Below are 23,913 nucleotides of genomic sequence, written 5' to 3'. Positions count from 1 at the left end.
TTTCTGAGTCAGAAAAGAAGACTGCAGACATACCAGACTTCTGTATCGAGAAGAGCCTGACGCTGCATCTTGGGGCTGCCGCTTTATGCTTCACTTCACTCACTTTGCAGATGAGGTTGGCAGAAGCGGCCTGCTCTGTATTTCAGACTAATTTATGACCTCTGCAGAGGAGGGTGCATTAGGAAGATCAGCCACGTCAACCGAGGCCAAAACGACACGCCACCATACATGCAGGGATGGGAGATGGGAGTGTTAAAACTGGGTTTTCTTTTCTTTCTTTCTTTTTTTTTGACCCCAATCAGAGTACTCATTTTTGGCAACTCCTTACAATTTGAATGCCTCTCATGAGTCAGTGGAGGCTGGCATCCATCATTGTCTGTGCTCAAAAAAACAAAAAAACAAATCGACACCGAACATTAAGAAAATGCATTTTTATAGATATTTACCAGTAGTTACATGGAATAACAAGTGATTGGTGTTATTACACAACTTACAGCATAAGACAAAATTTTACTGAATGTCATTTGCATTGAAGTTATGTCATTTATCCTGTACACCCATCTGCATCCATACTTACTCCGCCCTAAGGCTTTCTGTCAATAAGACTGACTGGGATGGATGTGCAAATTAGGGGAGCAAAATCAGCCAGCGGTGAGGATGAATCCTGTGACTGATTTGTGTGTTCCGCCATCGTGCGGCACCACCATTACATTCATAGCGACTCTTTACTGCACAAGCTAGCATAATAAATTATGGCTTGCATTTAATCATTACTCATTATACATTATGGCTCAGATCTCAGAATCATAGTTTGTATTATTGGACTGAAATCATAGATAATTAATGTGATTGTCACTTCCATGTTGCAGCTGGTGAAGGTGAAGGCAATTTCAATTACTGGATTTAGTAGTTCGTAAATTTTTCAATAAAGACCTAATATGAAATTACACTTATATTTCCCATGGTTAAACAACAGGGCTGTTGAATATTTCACCTGCTACCAAGGTGAATAGAGCGAGGGAAGAGAAATTGTAGAAATGTCAAGACTACAATTGCGCTTGTAGTAAGTGGAATAGCTCTAATAGGCTGATGAGGTTGTGGCCTTCATCGTGGCCATCAGGAAATACACTGCAAAAGAAATTAAATAGTGTATGACGGGAAAAAAACAGTCATTATAAATGAAACACTGGTAAAGGGAGGTGCCAACTTGAAAACCCCAATGATGTGCTGCATACTGCCTACTGCTGTTGGCTAGGCTAGTTAGTTGGTGTCTCCTTGGTGGTTGGTAATAGTAGTTGATGACTAGCCTGCTGGTTGTTTTTTGTTGTTGTTGTTTTCAGTTGGACTGGGTTTCAAAATGTGTTTTGCAGAGGGAAGATGTGCTGGTTGAGACGTAGTCGCATATGCCATCACTTCTTACCTACAGTTAGCTGGTGTCTTCTTGCTGGTTGCTAGTGGTAGCTGACTGCTAGCCTGCTGTTCAGTTTCTCTGTTCAGTTTTTCAGTTGGGCTTGGCTTGTAGTCTGTAGTTAGTGGACTGAGTTAATTTATTCTGTGGAACCACCACAGCCCTTGGAGTGTCTATCCATTAGCATTAGCTTGTTAAACAGTGTGCTTATCATGTTAAGCTAGGGAATTGCATGCTAGTCAGTGTAGGACAAATAGAAATTGATTACTGTAGACAAAAAAAAAAAAAAAAAGATTGTGTAATAGAGAACAAGCTCCGTTAATACCGTTTATGGACATGATGGAATCTACAGGGTGTCCCATAAGTCTGGACTCATATGGATTTCTATTGTTTATTTCCTATGTGTCCAGACTTAATAGACACCCGGTATGTGGTATATACACTTTCAAATGGGGGCACTATTCAGGAAGGAAACCTTAATATATTATGCCTTTTTTTCCCAAGATTAAAGTTTGCTGCTACTGTTAAAGAGAAGTGATGTGTGAATTCAGATTTATATATTGTTGCTCCAAGTCCCAAGAACCCTGGATTCTGTATTTCCCATAAACAATAAATGAAGACAACAACTGTTCCCAGGGGCCTTTTAGTAAGAATCATTTTATTAGAAAGCTGTAAGTCCTTCTCACACATCGTTTTCGGACCATCAAAAGCTGATCAGACCACTAAATTGACTTTTTTACGTGTTGTTACCTTTTAAGACAACAACACATTAACTCAATTTAGATTGAATTTCATTAACATATTAACTGCCCACTCATCAGACAGCCCTATACCCCCCTCCATTTTTTCACCCCATCCAAGGAAGGGAAGGGCAGATGTATAGCCAACAGGACACGACCGCAGCTTTGCCTACAGTGCTGACCTCCTCCGATGACAACCATATGCTCCTATATTAAATATGTATGGCTGTGGGAAGATCCAAGTGAAATCCAATACGGTCAAACATAGTCACAGCGCTGAGCCTACCATATGGGAGGGTAAAGGTTGATGCCAACATTATCACTTATTTATGTCTGAGTTTAAACATTTTATACATACCCAGTGTCATGACAAAGTTGAAGGTCTTTATTGTTTTCTCTGTATTGAGTCTATTATTTATATCTGTGGGGATACGTTTGTTGTTTTGTCTGTTGTGTAAAAGAAACGTCTGTCGATTAAATTCATTCAAATTCAAAGAGATATGGTCATTAATTACGAGTGTGAATGTGGCTGAGCTATGCAAGAGCAGGGATAAAAAAAACAACAACCTTTTTTGCATGAGCAAAGCAACAAATGGCTTCTGCAAGTATGCAGAAACAACAAGTGTTTATTAAGTAGTCGAGATATGACGTGGATGCATGCACCTGCTTCAACCCACATGACAAACTCAAGAGGTGCTGCTATACTATATATCCTGGCGTTATTAATGGAAGCTTTCACCAGAGGCCTGTGTCATCACCTGCATGTTAAGATGGGTAAAGCCTTAGTAACTTTGCCCATTAGATTCCTGAAAAGCAGTTTTGTGGCGCGTGTTAGTGACTCTGGCATCTGTCTATCAAGTTGGCAGTGCCCACAGACAGACCATATTTACTTCTCTTCATTTATTTATTTTTAAGACATACAAAGTTACTTGCATACTACAAGTTTAGTTAGTTTGCATGCACAGTTTCTGCTTTTTTTTTCTTAGGAGTGTGTTCATGTCTGTTATGGAACCGCGTCGTAGTTTGAGAGATCAGGAAGTGATCAAAGCAGCAGTAACGCTGTGGAAAGCGAGCAGAATCTAAAGTAGTGTTGTTGTAGTAAATAATTTTACCCGGCCAGGGGGAATAATACACCTCGTAGCTTTAAAACTGCCAAACATCCCCTCAGAAAAAGCAGGAGAAGGAAGCAGACGGAAGCAAATGAATAAAGGCATAGATCTTTTGAACAGCAACTTCAGTTTCAAAGCCTTGCTAGATGCTTCTCTCCACAAGAACAAAGTTATCTGCATTTACTGTCGAGGTGAATTGAGTTATGAATTGAGCAGGGAGCTTTCTGAGAAGCTGAGATGTTGGCGAGAGTCATAGAAACTTGAAAAGTATCCGTCTCAGGTACATCTAAAACAGTTTTAAGAAGTGTGTATAAATTGCGTTAACCAAGGCTAACTATTCAAATCAGGCGACATTAACAATGAATTATTTCAATCTGCTGACAGCCCTGATTTTTATATAACTCAAAGTTTAAATTATTTCAATAGTTATATTTATAATAGTATGTTCTGAACCACTGAATAAAAGCATAGCATGTGTTTGGTAAGTCCAAAAACTCACCCTGATCAGCGTGAAGTATATCTAAGTAGGAGTCAAAAATTCCCTTTAAGTCCCATTCAGACAGCATTCATTTCTCTTCATTTTTATTTATTTTATTTTATTTTACTTTTTTTACTTTTTAGCCAAATTAGCTATCCTCCTCGAACTGCATTTTTTTCGCTGGGAAGATCTTTCCTTTTCTTTCATTTGGCCTTTAAATTAAATTTAAATTAGAGTTACTTTGATACTAAAGATTCCGTTACAGATCCAGGAGTTTATTTTTATTAATTATTTATTGAGACGTGTGGCATGAACTGTGAACTGTGTGCATTGTATTGATTCCAAGGACACAGACTGGAACCCACAAATGTTGCTTAATAATGGTTGAAATATCACAGCTGCTAGTGTCCTGTGTTTTAATTCTGTGTTTCTGTCGGCCATGATTTAAACTATATAAATTTTTGCTTGTGCTCAGATTGGGCCCAAACTTCAGTCTATTACTGATCAGTAACAGACAGCAAACAAAGGGTTAATACCCCTCACCGCTTCACACAACGACTAAATGGTCCGTGATGTCAGCTGCTGTGATGCACCTTGAGGTCTCAGGTTTACAGCAATTTTCAGATCCAATATCAGGTTATTAACCGGTGCATCAGAGGTGTAATCACCCAGCAGAAACTCACTCTATGATATCACTCCGTCTGCGAGAGCAACACGGTTCCATAGAGGGTCTACTCACAGCAACATGATATCACCGTGGCGTAAGGCATCCCTTACGGTCAAATACATGTAGTGCACTTAGAGATTTGAAATGTCAAGTGAGTCACTCCTCCTGTCATGGGTGTTCTTTTTCTCCATGACTCTAGGTCATTATCCGAACAAATGCTTCTGCTTATAATTACATTTTTAAAATCGACTTTCCAAAACGTTTCTAGTGATTTCTGCTACATCTTTGCTCTCTGCGGTGTGGTAATAATAAATGCTTTGAAGGCAAATACTGCTTAAAAACAGTGGGAGGCTGCAAGGAAGAAGAACAGAGAGAAAGAAAAAGCTAATAATGAAGCGATTTAAAAGAGAAAAGTATGTCAAAGAAGAGCAACAACAAAATGATGAAGGAAGGAGGCGTGCATCAGTCTGGCGTGTGGCATCAAATACTCCCAGTGACGTCAGTACGAGTTGCATGGAGACAGGTGTGAAAACAGTGGCAAGTAAAGAATAGCCGAACATACGAAAACAGAAACTGTAGGAGGAGATCAGCTACGATCCAGGAGGAGCTGTGACAAACAAAACCGATGGAGACTCGTTTAGAGCGTACCAAGATAGAGTCCATGGAGGACCTCAGAATATTTCCATCATGCGATCTTACACGTAAGCCTACAATTCCTCTGAGGGAAACTCGACACCCTTCCTCCAGAAACCCTCCTCTAGTTACAGTCTTGGCATACAAGCAGACACGCCCTCCTCTTATATAAGCTACAAGTCCAGTTTGTACGGAGGTGAGAGATGGAGAGGTGAAGGTCGATGTTCTGCTGTATATTAAGGCGGCGCCACAATGAGCTTGACCCTTCAGCTCTTCAACCTCGCCCCAAATACCAAAACACTTATGTTAACCACGGTGACACCGGGACCCCGGGACCCCGCCGCCTTTCATTTACCTCAATAAAATGCATTAAAGCGGGCGCACATGCAGGAACACTGAGCTCACACACTCTGCATACACAACCTACTGCACATGTAGACTGGATGTGCATACAGATATGTCCCTTATAGGCAGACAAGTGGTTTGAATGTTTTAGTGAATAGGTCTTCAAGAGGGGGTATGCAACCCCTAGGGGGTCCATGGAGGTAGCGCAAATTTTTTCCCACATAAATTTAAATTTCTTTAAATTAACATGAATCCAACATATTTTAGTAAAAGGCTAAATGGAGGCAGAAGTTTCACGCAGAGCGCCACACGAGTCCAGACCTGTCAGTCAAAGCCTCTTGTAGACCCCGCCTCTATTGCTGCTGAGCCAATCACAAGGCCACATATTACACGCTGACTCTGTCAGGTTCCCTGCAGTTGGCCAAGGACGCGCCACAATATATATATGCACACACACACACACACACCACAGTTAGGTAGTATGTTTATGTTTATGGCAGTCACATGCCACCTTACTGTTGCACATGTTTGAAATACAAAAATGAATACCAGTGTATTATTTGAATATTACCTATTTTACTTAATCTCTCCATCAAAATGTTGAGGACCCCAGTTTTTAATGCATTACTGTGGACTGGAGTATTGTGATGTACCACAGATTATTTTATAATAGATTTACGGCTGCAACAATTTCACACAAAACGCCCTGTGGTGCGTCTGTAAAATCTTTGTTTGATTTGATTTAAAGGATTTAATAAATGACATTTAGAAATCGAGGTGACACAACTGAGGCGACAACCAGTGGATTCCCACAAGGAAACACCGTCCAAGACTTTGGTCCCCAACGTCCAATTTTGCAAAACCAATAATAGACTTGGACTGTTAGATGAACCCAGATGGTGAAAACAGTGCTACTTCCTTCTTGGCGATCCATAACGTTGTTCAGTCTAGAGCTAAAAAACTGTACTAGGTCCATCTGTGAAAAATAAGTGAGTGGTAATTTTTGAATGGCCTACTAGTCCTGTCCATATACTGGGGACAATTTTATGTTTTACAGTGATTCGTTTCCCTTGTAAATATTTGAGGTGGAGAACATACTAACTTCAGCGACCACAGCGTGGGATGTCCACTAGTGACCGACTGTCATCCGCAATGTGATGGGCAACGAGCGCATGGTTTTATTTGTGGACGGGATTTAGTTTTACCATAATCACTCATTGAAGCAATAAACTTTTATGGAAATACACAAACTGCACATCACATACTTTTATATCCAATTAAATCACCCCATCTCGCCCACACCTTCAGTAGTTCAAATAGCTCTTGTGTCCTTTGAGAAACCCACTGGTGCACTCCAGGCAGGATTAAAAATAGGATGAGATCCACTTGCATGTATCTGTATTCACGATGTAGAACTTTGCCTCAGTGGCGCACTACATACAAATATTGTCTCTCACCAGCATCAAATAACAGTTATGCTGTTATTTTCTCTGGAGTATGGGGGCGCCATCTTGCGAGTTTGGAGCCCCTCCCCCCAACACACTTCCAGACTCACTAGATTTTTTTACGTTTAATAAATAATGCACTTTGCTCTACCTTCACCAGTCACAGGGAAATGTTGGATTAAACGCTGTAGTTATCATGAACCCATGCAAGTCTGTTTCTCAAGCTCTTATGACGGCTACTACTACTAACTACTGGTATCTGCATTCAATATACTTTGAAAGGTTATGTTTTATGTAATGTTTGCACAGCTTAACAAATACGTCTCCTCCCTGCGAACTGTTCTTCCTAACTGCTCGTTCGCATTTGTTCAGAACAAATACATGTCATATTTGTAAGACTGTAGACCAGATGATGCAACCAGGTGTTTACACAATATTCTTGAACCGCTTGCATGGTGAATCACTAGCTGCGCATAAGGAACTGTGTGCCGTACAAAATGATAAGGATTGTCATTTAAATTTTAGCAAAACACAGTTATTTAGTGGGCAAACAACCTCCGTTCCCCATTTCCAGGCTGAGTGAGGCTTCCGTTGTCGTCTCCGTTGACGGGTTGTGATATTTAGAGCGATCGGTGGTGATTGTCTGCTGACTCACCAAAACAGGGGCTCAGAAAGAGGCCAGTGAGTCATCGGTGAAAGAGAAAAGGTCAGCTCGGATAGAGGTTTAGCTACGGCAAGGAATTCAGAACAGAAGAAGAGGCCTGCAGGATCTTCAGTTAAAAAAAAAACAAAAAAAAAAAAACTGTCCTGGTCCTTAAAGGGCATACAGTTCTGATTCACTCAGGATTCAGGATGAAATGACTGCACGGACTGAAACAGAAGACGCATAAAAGCAGCGCCGGCACACTGGGGATGATAGATGACAAGCCGCATTCTGAATCGTTCATTTTGCTGTAATTAATATTGATTAGATTAGCTGGCTATAATCCACGCTTATCTGCAGAGCATAACGTGGGTTGGGGGGATAACGCATAAACAACCCCAGCGCAAAATTAAAATAACAACATTCACCTTCTTGCATTCAGAATAGAGACTTTCAAAACACAATTAATTGCTTTTAGAGTAACTTACTCCCAGTAAGCTTACTTATCTGCATTTCTCATTGTTTGCTTCGTAGATATGTTGATTTTTATGATGCCGTTTGCTTAAGTTAAGTGGATGTCCGACAGCTCGCAACAAAACCCACTTCACTCCGTATGTTAAAACCCTTTTCTCCCTTTCTTTTTTAAATAAATCCCGCAGGGCCCTGAAAGCTGTTTTGCTTCCCCCGCGGTCTGTTATGTTTATCTGCAGCAACACATCTCTTTGGCTTTTTATTTTGTATTTTTTATAGCCTTTGTTTCTCCTGAGGATCTGTTTATGCCTGACTGGGCACCTCACTTTTAAAATGAAGAAGTGGAGTGCAAAGTGCTTGGGATGGATCTTTTATTTGCATGATGTGTTTATTGTTTGCATTTGTTATCAGCTCGCGGCAGTCGGACATAGGATATGTGAGGAGAATTAGAACAGACAAGCTAACACAAGTCCCGAAGAAGTGTTTAATATTGAAAAATGACGAGGAGGAAGTTGTTTCGAACACGTACTGATTTTGTAGCTCTGTATGAAAAACTTTGTTACAATATTCTGATGTTATTTAAGACTTGAAGATACAAGGTATGCCATCTGAATTTATCATTTATCATAGCATTTTTCTGCTGAATCTGGAAAAGCACCAGATTTTTCCTGCAAAAAACTTCCTGTTTCACTGGAGGAAAATATGATAAATTGATATAATAAAGTAAATGAAACATATTTGTCAAAGTGCCTAATTGATACGGTGCCTTTTTTCCTGATTAATACTATTGTACCACCTCACAAAAGACCTGCAGGTGTAGCTCGAGACAGCTCAAACATTTCTGAACCGTGACTATCATTTACATATTCAAGGACAAGATTCGCTTGCAGTTAAATTTCTGGTTCTGCAGACATGACGCTGTTCTCTTCCTGTCCGCGCTCCACCGACATGGACCGTGTCGGAGTGAGGTGAATTTAATCAGATGATTCCCTGTAAATGAAACCTCTCACTACACCCACTCAGTCAGAGAAATATGGCGTGTTGATATGGGCAGCAGTCATCTGCTACCCTCAAGTGCTGCTATAATTAAATTCACCTTTAATACCTTTTACCATCAGTTGCTGACATGATGTCCACACTCTTGCCCCATCTTCCCTCAAGACACATCCACTAATGGTCACACCTCAGCAACTGTATGTGCTGCATTACTGGAAATAATAACCAATTGCCTATGCCTATTGAATTATGTAGTAAGAGCCAAGACATCTACTGACGTCCAGGACATTGATTGTAAAGTGACTTCAGCAATGGAGGCATGTTTTAAAAAAGTAATAATTTTACTTCTGTCTATGAAAAAAGAATGTCAAAAAAATAGTAATGAAAGGCAACTCGACTAGCAGAGTTTTGCCAGACATTTCGCCACTCATCTGAATAGCTTCTGAAGGTCCTGTAGGCCCTGAAGGTCAAAACAGAACAAAATTACAGAAAACACAACAACATTTCAGAAAGCACAACAACATTTCAGAAAACACAGAGAGGTTTCAGAAAACACAAAGACCTTACAGAAAACAGACATTTCAGATCATGGAAGGAGTACGGACAGATTTCTTGTTTCTGATGGGACAGAACCGATGCTAAAATATAAGTTGATGTGATTCGTTGTTATTTTATTAGTTACATTTAGCAGCTGCATGGTATTACACGTCAGTTGTCCTCATACTGAAACCGTGACTTGTTTCAAACGTGACGTCGCTTCCCGAAACGCAAGCGGAAAGCCAAAATATATCGGAAAATGGGAAAACAGTAATGCTTTCAACCCATTGTGGCATTAACATGTCCTTTGAAAGCCCGAAAGCATGGTTGAAGGAGTGTTTTCTGAAATATTGTAGTGTTTTGACCTTTAGGGCCACCGTAGTTAACAGACACTAGTCCTTTACAACTGAAGAACCTACCGGCATGAGTGGTGAATTGTCTTCTCAAAATGTTTTTTTTGGGGGGTATACCATGACCTGGATGACTGAGAACCTTCACAGACAAGAAACAAATTAACAAAATTGTGATCTTTGACACTGTCACTACAACGTTACATAAAGAACATGGTTGGAGAAACCTGTTAATGTCCGATCTCTCCTTTTATAAAACTCACAAACATCTAAGGAAGAAAGCCATTAAGTATCTAAGGTGTCAAATCCATCCCACTTCCTGAAAATTGACTGTTAAATAACCAACAGCTTCTGTGAATGGATGACACCACACATGAACTCTTTAAACAAGAGAAATGAAGAATACGACATGTCTGCAGCTGCAGGATTCCTCCCAAATGTCTGGATTCTGGTTAAGGTTTCCATGGACTTCTGTCCCTGCCTGATATGAATCTGTTTATGTGGAGACATTATCTTTAACCTCCCCTATTTTCCCCCAAATCCCCCAGAGCTGCTGCCGCTGCTGATGGGGTTTTTAAAGAGTGAAGACTTAAATCTAATCGGGACTTCTGGGGAATATTATGAGTAACACTTCACCTCAGCGTCTGTGCAAAATAGGACACATTTACCCCTCTATCACCCTTCACTGCACAAAGCCTGACTTTCAACTTTGCCTTAGCTGGCATTATGGTAATAAAAGAAAGAAAATAAAAGGCAATTTAGGCTCTAACACACATTTAGTGTGAGCTTGAGTTCTGATAAAGAGGTTAAAGAAACATCACTGGCAACCAAAAATAAATGATAATAAAAGACCTGATCTTGTTCACAAATTAGCGTCAGAATATTCAGCAATCGCTGACATGATGATGAGTTCACACATTATTTTAACAAGGTCTACAAAGCAAATACCCACAGCAGCAGCTAGCACATGAAAACAAGGAGCTTTAAACCCGGAGACGACGACTCTACGCTGCTAGGGGAAGTTCTCCTTTGCCCTCCTTCGCCCTCTCTCTGCACACTCACACACACACACACACACACACACACACACACACACACACACACGGAACCACTTGTGTTTGGTCAACCCCGGGGACGCATAAATCAAAGCAGGAGTCAAAAATGCGCCATGCTAAGTGAGGAGAGGGCTAATTTCAATCTTCTCAAAGAGGTTAACCTGCAGCTGTTCCCTCCCTGAACATTTAAAAACATCTTCTGCAAATGAAAAAATATAAAATACAAAAATGGTAAAAGGAAAACGCCAATAGCCCCAAAATAGGACTTTGCTGCCGCCGCTCTGGGGAGAGACTGACATCCATTTGCAAAGCAGAGACAAGTGATGTGTCTCCTAATTGAATTCCTGTCAGATTTGCTTAATGTGCTGGCTGTCAGCTTGTCAAGAAGTTGTCATCGGCGCTTCTACCAAAACTTTCATTATGCCCGTTAGCTTGCCCACACAATTGCGCCCACGTGGAGATATGCACACATACATACATACATGTGCGCACCCACAAACCATTTAAAAATCTTTCTTCTTCTTTCAGCTGCCGTACCCACCCAAAACATCCGTCTCCTGCCACGGCGGTCTTTATTGGAAGCAGCGTTTGACGTCTGCTAGTTACAGCGTCATCTGACTTTCCGGTGATTCACTGCAGGACCACAGTCGGAAGCGGCACCTGCCGGCTTTGCCTTTTTCCGATGCCAGTACAGTTTGCAAACTCCACAGCATTAGACGTTTAAGTGAGCTCTCCTCACGAGGAACGTCTATTTACAGTCGGTGAGGAGGAAAAACAGCAACAGGTTTTATTTTGTTTGTGCCACTCAGCCAGAAGTGCCACTGCCAAAAAGAAAGAGAGAAAGAAAGAATAGGCCGACTGCCGTTTGCATCTGCAGGCGCTGGCACTTTGATGTATGCCGAGGAAAAAAGCTGGCAGGATTAAAGGAGAGATCCTGAAAAAAAAAAAGAGAAAGCATCACGAAGAGAAAAATCAAAAAGCTCAGCAAATTGATATTTCTGGGCCGTTAAGGGCATTTTGTCATCCCTTTCTTTCATGTGTGCTGTGATTTTGTAAAATTGGTCGGCCACGGTGTTCATTTGTGTTTCGTCTCGCCTCCAAAAAGGCTGCTTTCCCCCCCCTGCCAGGGGTATTGGCACATGAACTAGAAGCATGGATAAATCCACAGTGCTGCGTGCCACTTCAGGTGTTAGCGGAAAAAAAAAATATGGAACTTTATGAGAGCTCTTTTGTCCAGACGCACAATAGCTCCAAACGTGATCACACGCTCACGTTGTTCGCAAGCTGGCCGTGGAAAGCGAGCAAAGAGAATAATGAAAGGCCTGATGCAGCACTGCAGTCGCTCTGGCCGTACACTGATGGGCCAGGGAACTCACTGCGTTTGGGAGAGCGGGACGGAGGAGTGGAGCAGTGTAATACTTACCACACACACACACACACACACACACACACACACACACACTGGTAGAAATGCATCCCACAAACACAAATTACCTGCCAGCATCAGTTCCAGTTTGTGCATGTCACATTTATGTGAAAGGTTAAACAGAAACAAATGGTTGATTTGGCGCTGTGCTGACGCCCGCCGGGGAACAGCCTGTATTTAGACGGGGGTCGGGTGGGGGGCTCCCGGGACGGATGTGACCATAATCAAAAAGGGGGGCACGACCAGGGAGGAGCGTAGTTAGCTCCCAGGGTGCAGACGAATGCGAAGTGATGAAGTGGTTTTATTTCTAGATACAGTTTCCAGTGACAGCGCTGCCTTGAGCTTGAAGAGAAGCGCCTCAGTTCACCTCAACCACTGCTGCTGACAACTCACAACTTTTCCAGTAGGTTTAGTGACTTCTCACACCCCCACAGCAACTAGGGAACAATTTCACACTGAATGCACGAGGAGAAAAATGCTAAATTAGATCCATATGTACTGCGTATGAACAGATTTAACCTGTGTTTCTAACAATATACATGTATTTCTAATCTAAGTTAAAAAGAGTTGAGTGAATGAGTAATGTTTTAGCCTAGAGTAAACTGAAAGTTTACACTTTTAGATACGTTGTCAGACAGATTTAATTTGAAAGTCGAACACGCTAGTCGCCGTGACACAGGTTCTGGAGGAGTTACGTGCGTCATTCCTCTCCATGGCAAGGTGACCAGATCATCATGTGTGACCTCCACAGCTCCTACAAATGATTAAGTACGAACGGTTCCGCTGACACTAACAAATAAACTGCTAGAGTTGTTTTTACTCTTTCGGATTCTGTGAGAACCAAGCCAAGACTGTGGGAGGCAAACAGGTTTTCAGCACATACTGTCACCAGTGAACAGACTTGACAGCATTTCTTACAAGTTAAATATACATCTGCTGGTACGTGGCATCGTGAAGGCTCAGCTTGTGTCGAGCCCTTGCAGTTGGATGGACGCAGCAGGAGGTAAATGGAAACGAATCCACTGGGAGGTCAGCGAGAGGGTGAGTGGGCACTGCAGCTGGATCTGTCGTAGCTTTCAGAGTCTAAGCCTCAACCACCTACTGCTTTACCAAAACAGTATCTACTTCTACTACTGATGCTACTATTATCACTGTTATTGTGCTGCTGACACTTAAACTACTACAGCCTCTGCTATTACTAAACGACTAAATATAAAGATGGAAGAAGCCAAGGGATGCTTTCAATGAAAAGCAATTTTGAAGCTCAATGCGAGTGACTCTAGCTGGTGCCATCTTGGCATTTCCTGACTACGAATAATAAAAGCGTGGAGCATCAATTGTGGACAATAAAACTGATTTTTCCGTCATTACACTCAAACCTTGGGCATTCTCACATGGAGTTAAATGGGGACTGACTTATTGCTGGAACCAACCTCAAGTGGTCAAGAGATTACATTTTTGGTTTGCTTCCCATTTTATTCATTCAAATACTCAATTGTGTCAACTTAAATCAATCAGGTGTTTGGTCTTTTGCTTGCAAAAGTAACTTAAGGTTTATTAGATTCCTAAAAGTCCATTCATTTGATCCCAGTCGATTAAAAGCTCTAATTTTAGTTATTCTAGTACCTCTGATACTAAAGGTACAGACACACCAAACATTTAAAGAACTACTGGCAACTACCGTCTGAACCAAAAGGTTGCATTTGAATACAACTAAAAGAGAAAAAAGCGAACGGTCAAGCTTTTCTGCACCTGCATGAAAGGAAAGAACTCTGGGGAAGTTAAAGAATCACTATTAGCTGAGAAGATACAAAGTGCTACAACCTGTCACACAGAGATGACCTCTAGTGGTGTTTCACATCAGCGATTTCCTTTCCGATCCGATACTGAATGAAATTCAGGCTGGTATCGACAATACCAATCCAATACCAATACATTGTGAAAATACACCTAATGCATCTGGTGAATCAAAACAAAGGAGTGTATTTCAAATCATAGCTTCACAAAGAATACAAGACACCAGCGTGATTTATTCATCTAGTTTAATCTCTTAAATATTAATACAACAACAGAAAAATGTTGTTTACTTTTGTTTTTATTCTGATACACTGCGTTTGAACAGCATGCATCTGAAAAGCCTCTGAGGGGTCTCAACTAGTGCCAATGGTGAGGAGGAAACTACAAAAACTAGGATGCCTCACACCAGAAAACGACCGACTGTCACCTTGGTGTGCCACAACTACATCACTTACGCAGATTCCCAACTTAAATATGCATTTGGCGCACTAGTGCTTCAATATTTCCATCACTGTTTGCATTATGACTACTGTTACTAATTCATTAAAGCAGTTTTAGTTGTAACCAAAACCAAACCAGCGACTTTACGCATTCACAGACACCATGAACACGATGGTATTTCCAGTGTGCAGGCTCCCTCCTTCCTTCCCCCTTCTGCTTTTCGACATTTTTTTCCCCCCATCCTGACGAGATTAGATGTACTGATGTGCTGACTCAAAATGTTGTTATTGACGTCTTTGATGAGTTAATCACACGTTTGCATGAAAGGTCACGGCGGCGGCGGACATGAATCACTAAAGTGTGCAGTAGGGGGTCTACCCCAGCCTCCCTCCCTCGTTCTAATCACGCATCTGCGCTCTCCTCGGCCGCCGTGCCTGAGTTTATTTTCACATGTCACGTCATCATAAATGGCAGCTCGCATTTAGCGCACGCTGACATTATCCAGGGAAGCAAGCTGTTCGAAGTGTTTCATGTGACGTTGAGTGACGCTGAGGAAAAAGTCTCCCGGTGACCAGAACACGAGTTGCACAAAGGATTTTTGTAACACAATAACTGACATGTAATTGACCTTTTTAAACATTTTAGGCACTTTAGGTGTTTAGGTTTCGTCATGTCATACCACCAAGGAGGTATTTGCTAGTCCAGACGTGTCGTCGAAGCTTCAAATGTCACCTCACGTTGATGCATTGTGACTGAAGCTCATGTTGCGCCTAAAGATGTTGGGGATTGATTATTTTTAAGCCCTAGAGAAACCAAGAGGAGAACCGCTAAAGTGTGAAGGATGGTTAGTTAGCCACCTACATACATAAAATGACTTGAGCTATCCTCAGATCAACCCTGTTTCTTTTCTTTTCGATCTCATCGTAATGAAGCTAAAGCTGCTAGCTGGCCTTGGGTGCCTGCAGTTTTAAGTTGAATTTATACCTCTTCACCAGGGTATCTGGTACATGTGATGGTGTAGTCCAGCCCTATGCAGTAGCCTGATGTGCAAGGTGTGTAGCAAGGTGTGGTTTAAGTGAGTGAAGTTTAAGCAATAATTCTGATGACTTTTAAAAGAAGTTCGAGACCAAACAAAAAGAACTGGCCCAGCTGAGCACCTCACTGTGTGGGCTGGAGTAAAACTGGGTTAGGATAGCCTACAGGGCTTGAAGATGTGGCGATTTTTGTAGGGGGGGAGGACTTCAGAGAAAGAATAACAGCTCGCCACCCACAGCTCGCCAAAGGGGGACAAACAAAGCATACCTGTGAGGAGTAAAAGAGAGAGAGAGAGAGAAAAAAAGTGAGAGACCACTCCATGCTGGAGACACACAGGGGCAACGCGGAAAATCTGGAGTATGGGTCAAGGATGCAGACGCGGTATCGATTCAAACGAGAGTGACAAATCATTAAACCCTAGCTGTGCATTTGCTCTGTGAGAAACACGATCAACAATTCACAGGAAGTTCATTAATTTCCTACAGAGCCCAGGGACTGGGGAAACGTGGTCGATGTCAACAATCAGTCAGCTGAGAAACCGGCCTCAACTGAACTTTTCACAGCAATTAAATGTCAACCACCAGTCAGTGTTGAGCTGCTCCCACCCCCTCGACGGATGTGGAGCAGTTTCATGGACATTAACTCAGTCTGATAACATCAACTTCCTGATTGGTTCATGGTCACTGAATGGACCGGAGGACATTTCAGTTGTTCTAAGTGTTTACATACACCGGTAAGCCACAACATTATGACAGGAGAAGTAAATAACATTGACCATCTTGTGACCATTTAGGTTTCTGCTGGGAAATGTTTTGACCTGACATTCATGTGGATGTTACTTAGACATGCACCACCCACCTAGACTGGACCAGGCACCCCACCCCACAGTAATGACACTCCTTGATGGCAGCAGGATGCAGCCTGACACACACACACAAGAACACTTTAGGAACAACTCAAAAAACATGAAGAACAGCACAAGGTGTTGACCTGGCCTCTAAATCCATTATATCCCAAACTGATCAAGTATCTGTGGGATGATCCACAGAGGCCCCTCCACTCAACATCATGCACACACCAACACCCTCAGAAGGACCATGTCCCAGGTCATGCCTTTGAACACATTGTTGAACTACTTCTAGATTTTGCTTTGCATTAAATCTGCACACACACACCCCAAAAAATGAAACTTTTTATTTTTATATTCTAGTGCCGAGTTCACTCAATTTTCAATCGAAACTGGCGATATGAAGTGGAAAATTGACGCCGACACCTGCGCATTATGCGTCACACATCAGCGCTGAACAGGATTCAACTTTTTCTCGCTCCCCAAATGAGGCCATGGTACCAATCTCATGTGTTTATTTCACCAGTTAATTTTTAACGGATTTTTAACGAACTTTAGTCGCTCCTAGTGTGAACTCAGCATAAGGTGGATGGGGGCACCGGGTTCAGCTTCATGCGAGCATGTATGGTGTGAAGCCTGTGATCAGAATTAGTCCACTTATAACCTCTTTTTGTCTTGTAACTAATGTTGCAGAACGCTCATTTTAGCACCCTCTTTTGCGGCATATATCAGAGCCAGCACTCCTTAATAAAAGAGCTGATGCTAACGTCAGTTAATCAGTCTGTTGTTAATCAGTCTCTAATCAGCAAAGGTTCCATATACTCAGAGCTGAGCTGTTCATCAGAGCTGCCAACATAAAGAAACACACAGGCATGAATACTATAATATATTAAGCAGATGCCTTGTGTATTTGAACTCACTGCCCTACGTATTTTACATCTAATGTTGTTGCTAATGTCTCATATAAGAATTTCGTAGAATGAGCTAGTTTGTTCTTGTTTCAGCTTCATTTATAGGCATTGCTTTTTACGCGGTAACCTGACGTGCACTTCTCCAGAAATGTAACAATGTGTTCAGCATTCAATGCGTCTACTCTTTGTTCAGTTAAAGTTTGCTCGCATTTACACATACCAGTGCAGCGGTGTGAATGCTTTTGACAGCATAGAGCTTGTGGGGCATATCCAGCCCCACACAGCCCATAACATTCATTCAAACATCACAAAAATAAAGTTTTGACATTCTGTGTAAGACGCCTACGTTGCAGGGATCACTCCGTAGTATGGAAGAGTATTAGGGCCACTCATGAGAAAAAAAAAAAAAAAAAATTGGAGGAGGTAGATTTTTCGTGCTTATGCGGTTATTTTGTAACGGTGAAGGTCTGCAGGGCGGTTGTGGTTCTTCCTGGCAAACAGACTTCACGGAGACCTGCGGACACCAGCTCAATCTGAAGGACAGAAAACAGCACTGAGCCCTTGGGGGCAGGCAGTCATCTCCTGCTGGGGTTTGAAATTGTTGGTTCTTGTGTGGCCACCGTTTCAGAAACTTTTTAAGAAAAGAGGGACTGCAAAAATAACTAACTCAGAATACTTTTAAGCGCAGGAATTTGACAAAATGTGGTCTGTTAAAGGGATGCAATGGCCTCAGAGGGGGCCACTCATCGTCTGACCCTGAATGCACTTGATCAGTATTGTATAATGAGTGAAATAGGGTTCGTTTATAGCGTGAAGTGTTCATTACTTGGAATAGTTTTGGCCTTAAAATACCACAAAGACTTTACCAGCTTTCCAATCAATACAAATCTGAATCAAGCTGCTTTGAATTTTAACATCCTAATAGCGTTCTGATCTTCAAATTCTCTCCAGTGAACGTTGAACTGATTGAGCAAATAAAACAATAAATCAATGTCTGGCTTTTTAAAAGGTAGTATCCAACAGCCCTCTGTGTGATAAATCATGGCTCATTGTAATTTGCTGCCCTGCGTTTGTGTGAGGTGTGTAGCAAAGTATAAAAATTCCTCCAAACAAGTGCAGCGCCTCGGAGGGGTTCTCATTGTGTCCTTGAGAGGCATCATGGAGTGTGACTTAAAGACTTTTATCCCTCCTTCCTCCGCTGCCTCAATTCACCCCTTCTCCCCCCTCCTCCTCCCCTATACTTCTGTCTTTCTTCCTCATCCCACTGCTTCTCGGTTGCCGGAGGGGGGCCTCTCCACGCTCTGATTGGTTTTATTGGCAGTGGTTCCCTTGTGCAGGATGCTGCTGCAGCTTTCGATGTCGTGCTTGATGAAGATGGATCAGCGCATATAAACATTAAGCGAAAGCAGTTCTCTTTGCAGTTCTCATTAAAAAGACAACAGTCAGTGAGAATGGGAACATCCTCTCAGTGTCGGGGAGATTGTCATGTTGGGTTATTCATCTCTTTACTTTATAGTGAGGCGATGTGTCTTTAAAACTCGTGCTGGCACTTCTACCCCAACTGAATGTCTATGTATACGTTTTATTAAAAGGGACACTGTAGCACAGGACTCACATTTAGCAGGGCAATGTCTGTCATGACGAATAAACGGGACTTTACAGCACTGCTGAAAATTATTCTTGTGCTGTGACGTTTCAAACACACATTCGATTTTCCATTTTGACACAGTGGAAGTCTTCACTACTTCACGCCTTAGAGACCTAACAGCAGAAGATGAAGAATTTCTAAACATTGTACTGCTCTCCTCTGTACAATATAGCTACAAAATCAAAGTAGAGAATGCAGTATCTCTGCAAACCATATGTGTTTAGGCAGATTTACTCCCCTTTTTAAATAGTTTGAGACACTCCACTTTGATTTGAGTTCAGAGAACTGAAATTTAGCATATCTACATTTTGCTGTCTGTCAGTATGCTGCTGGCTAGGAATGTTAATATTGTATTGAGGATAAGAAAATAATTTAATTACAATGTATGTCATTACCTTTTATTTATTTATTTATTTATTTTCAAAATTCAAAGGACAATTGATTTATTAATAAAGACCAACAAAAATCACGCTAGAAGAAACTAAGAAACCCAAAATCGCTCAGAGAGGAACAAGTGAAAAGTTAAACAAAAGCTAACGAGGTACAGGTGAAACTAATGAGGGTTGAGCACACAAGGAGAAACCAATCCAATGACCAAAGGAAGTAAAGCAAGACAACACACCCCAAGGAAGAACTTTACAAAAACAGGAAACACAAGGGGATTAGATTTAGCTATGGCTAACTGTGGTCATCTTACCAGCAAGGTTAGCTTTCACATAATACAGATCCGTCCTTTAAGTTGTTCTCATATGTTGCTTACATGTCCAAGCAGAAATTTCCAGAGATGAAAAAAAGAAAAGAAAAAAGAATGAAGCTAATGCAGCGGTGTTGGAAACTACAGTTCCTTGAATGGCTCCTTGTAATTTATTGCTCGGGTAAAAGAAGTGCCTTTGGTCTCTGTGGCTAATTTCCCTTATTCTTAACATCTGTATTATTAAACAACTTACTTATTTAAATTCCATTAGGGATTAAAGTAATTGTTAATTAAGTGCATGGTTGATAGCTGTTTGCATGGATGTTAGCTGACTGTCTTAGCAGCTCCACTTACGCTACACCTCTTTTTCCATTTTTGGATTAGCCAGAAACTGGGCGGAGTCAAGCACAGCCCAAATGGCAACAGCATACTAATCTTCAACAACTACTGTGTGGGTGATGTGGTTGAGGGTCTGGCCATGTTTTATTATTTATTCTTCTTCCTTTTAGACACTGAAAAGGTGAAATAACCTTCTTGATCCACCATATAGTATGTAGTGTATTTGTATGGAGTATCAGATATCTTACTTGTTCTGATGTTGATTTGGACAGATTATTTACCTGTTATTTAACTTGAACTGACTGGATTCTTAGGTGTAAGTGTATAGCATGAGATTGCATCTATTTATAAGACGTGGCCAAGGGGTTTTCAGCGACAGACGGAGGCAGTAAGGAAGCCAAAGCAAGGCTGAGGTGATGTTTGGCACTTGATGATCCAGTGGGAGGGGTGCCTCCCACCTGTCAGTCCTTGCACAAGGTGTGGGATGCAAGTTCAAATTGTGTTACAGTGCTGTGATTGATGGAGAGATGTCCACCGCCCACAGATGAAAAGAAAGAAGGAGGGATTGATGTTCAGCCTAACCACCACCATCAGTCAAAATCCCATGGAACGATGACAGGACGTTGTCTGTTTTGACAGACATCTTCCCGCCTCATTACCAAGCATTTGCACAGTGACCTGTGTTTTTCTGCTTAATGAAGACTTTGACTTTCCACACGGTCCAAAACATCAAGTTTTTCTATCATCGCATTACCTTAAAGTGGAGGGGAAAAAGAGTTTTCAGCGTGCCTGTCAGTGGGCGCTGCTGAGGCATAGACCGTCAATAAAAGGGCTGAGAGAGCGAGCGTGGAGAATAGCATCTACCACCCACTGAGGCTCGGCAGGAACGCGGCTATTTGAGTACAACAGCTCCAATCAACACCTATTTAAAGACTGTAGCATACAGAGTGTGGGCAAGTTCGTGACAATGCACTGCTCGTGAACCTGGGAACTAGACTCTTAGACATTGGGATGTTATTTACTATACACAAGCCTGGGCAGGTTTGTCAAGGTAAAGAAAAGGAATAATTATTTGCCAAAATTATGAATGAATTTAATGGTTTTCTACGTTCATTGTAAGGACTGGGTACTGATGTACTATTCAGGTGGAAAAATCTTTGAGTCTGTGTGCGTTCATGTAGCGGCGTCAAGTGTAACGCATGTGTGTTGGCTGATCATTAACATTAATTAAGACTAATCTCCTTCTCAGCAAGTTCAAATGCATCTGTGGCCATGGCAACCCACTCCCAAATGGTGAGGCCCGCTGTCTCTCCACTTCCCCCGGCAGTCATTGTGATTTGTGGAGCAATTACCACACAGCACACTCGGCATTCCGCCTGATGCGTGACATCTTCCCGGTGCCTGCTAGCGTGCACACTCGCTGGTGACGCCGAGAACCAGATTTCAGAGTGAAAATTAAACCACATGTTTATGTTTCATCTGAGGCCTCGAGGAGGTGGAAGCGTTGTGTTGAGTTAAAGATATGAGTTAAAGTGAATGCGCCATTAGTCAGTAGGGAGATATTGCTTCATGAAAAACAAGGGTGCCTAAGCTGAGAGTGTGATGGTTTACTATCTGGCATTTAAAAATAGCCGTGTGAACAGTATGCTGCAACTATGGTTAAATCACAGTGGCAGTGTGTGGAAACTCCCTCAGCGGTAGATGACCTCCAAACGCCAACACGAGGTTTGTTTCAGACCTCCAAACAAATAGTTCTTTACTAATGATGCTCCTAACATCACCATCATGCCTGTTTGAATAGAACTGGACCGACCTGTTGTAGGCGTGGCCCGTTATGTGATGTAATAAGGTGGATCTGTTGGAGAAATGTCTTCAGTGGATAAATACTAGTACCGTCAAACTAAACATCGTCGCAGAGCTTTTAATCTCATTTCTACTGTCCTCCTGGGCTCGTGATTAAAGAAATTGCCTCGCCAAGCACATTGCTGTCAATTTATTTTAAAATGAATTTCTCATGGTCACACTGTGTAAAGTCTCCAGGCGTTTATTGTACCCAAACAAGACCAAGAGCTGTGAGGCTAAGACACGGGTATGTTAGGGAGAAGTGGATTCTGGAAAAGGATAGCACCTGCTGAATGAATAAAAATTGTCTCATATGTCAGACGCACACACACGCACAAAAACATTTGTAAAGCCAAAAAGATTTTTGGTTTATGAATATGTGCACCAGTGTTTCTCCCATATATTCCAGCTGGGCCTGAGGTAACACTGTGATGACACACAAAAAAATCCCCTTTCTTGGCTCTGGGAACTTTTATGTAGTTCATAGTTCATAACAAAACAAGAAGGTGGAAACACTGGCTTGTTTGCACCTGTAGGCGTCCTGTCAACAGATTTACAGATGCTTCATTACAATGGTGGTCTATGTTCGCTGCAATACTGCAAGTGGCCACAAGGGGAAATTGACAGCAAGAGTTGTGGCAAAGCTCCAGTTCTCTTAAAGGGCCAGTGTGAAAACCCTTCCCTTCCTCTTTCCTTTTCAAGTATGTACCTATGAAAAAATGTGAAAGGCCTTCTCCAGAGCAAGTGTTTCATGTGCAACTGTAAAAACATGTTGAAGGACTCATTCTATCTTAGCATATACACAGTGATTCATAGTCACAGGTGATTACACTTGTGGAAGGATACCCATTCATGTGATATCTATTTTATGCTAATAGCTCTGCTAAAATCCTACACTAGAAGAGACAAACTCCATGGCTGAAACTCTGCCTCGTTGCCTATTTAGTAAGTTGTAGTCAAGCGTTCCAAGATGGCGACGGTCTGTGCCACCTACGTTGAGCTTTAAAGCTCAATTGCTCAAGTCTCAACGATGACTTTGAAAAAAATAGTTACATTTACAGATCTAATAAAACTCTAAATAAGTTTCTAAAATAAACATTTTTTGTTATTCAATGCATTTATAAAAACATTTTTTTAAGATTTAAATCCACACGATAACTATAACTTGGCTCTGTTTTAGTATACAAAGTGAAGGACAATAGTTTATGGACCTCACTGCGCATACAATACCAACACAGCCTACACTGCAAGTGCACTTTCACCTTGGAGAGTTCTCCAGTAAAATGAAGTATTTCTTCAAAAAGAAGGCTTACAGTAAAGCTTTGCTTTTCTATAAAGTTAATATTAACTCTTTATAGGGTGCTCATTGAAATGTGTGGAAATTCAGGGCATCACAATTTTTTTTTTACTATTGAGAAATTTTTCAAAATTTCTTATTTTCATGGAGAAAATCAATGAGGATCAATATAGGGTTCCTTGCCCTTAAGTGGTAACCAAATGTAAACATGTATTTATAGCATTAGAACACTGATGTGTGATGATTCAGGCACTTATCAACATGCATGTTATCACATTAGACATCATTAGCACACTTCTTCATGGTACCTAATAAAGTGGTTATAGGATTTGACCTGGGAATGTTGCCTTGATCTTCACTGATTGACGGAGTGAAAACCACATGCTTCTAAAACTCACTGAGAGGCACAGGGATACAATTTAAAATGTTTGCTGAAGTTTCCAAATATGGTTCCTTGTCCCACAAAGGGTTAAGGATATATAATATCCACATAATAATCTTGGCAAATTGGTTCTCTAACGGCCTTCTGTGTATCTATGCTGTAGGTAGAGAGGATCTCTACATAAACAGCTGCTCTTTGCGCACAGTGAATCAAAAACACATCATTCTCTTTACATGTTTTGTGCTAAACAACATGTTAATCATCTGGAGGAATCACTTGAGTTAATTCTCCTTTTCAAAGCTCGCCCACGGCCTGAGCTTTTTCTAATTAATCAGTAGAAGTCAGTAAACTGTATTCAACAACGAGCTGTTTGTAGC

This window comes from Mugil cephalus, chromosome 18 (assembly GCF_022458985.1).
Source record: "Mugil cephalus isolate CIBA_MC_2020 chromosome 18, CIBA_Mcephalus_1.1, whole genome shotgun sequence".
NCBI lineage: Eukaryota > Metazoa > Chordata > Actinopteri > Mugiliformes > Mugilidae > Mugil > Mugil cephalus.
The sequence above is the reverse complement of the archived record's forward strand: the minus strand, read 5'-3'. Positions refer to the sequence as shown.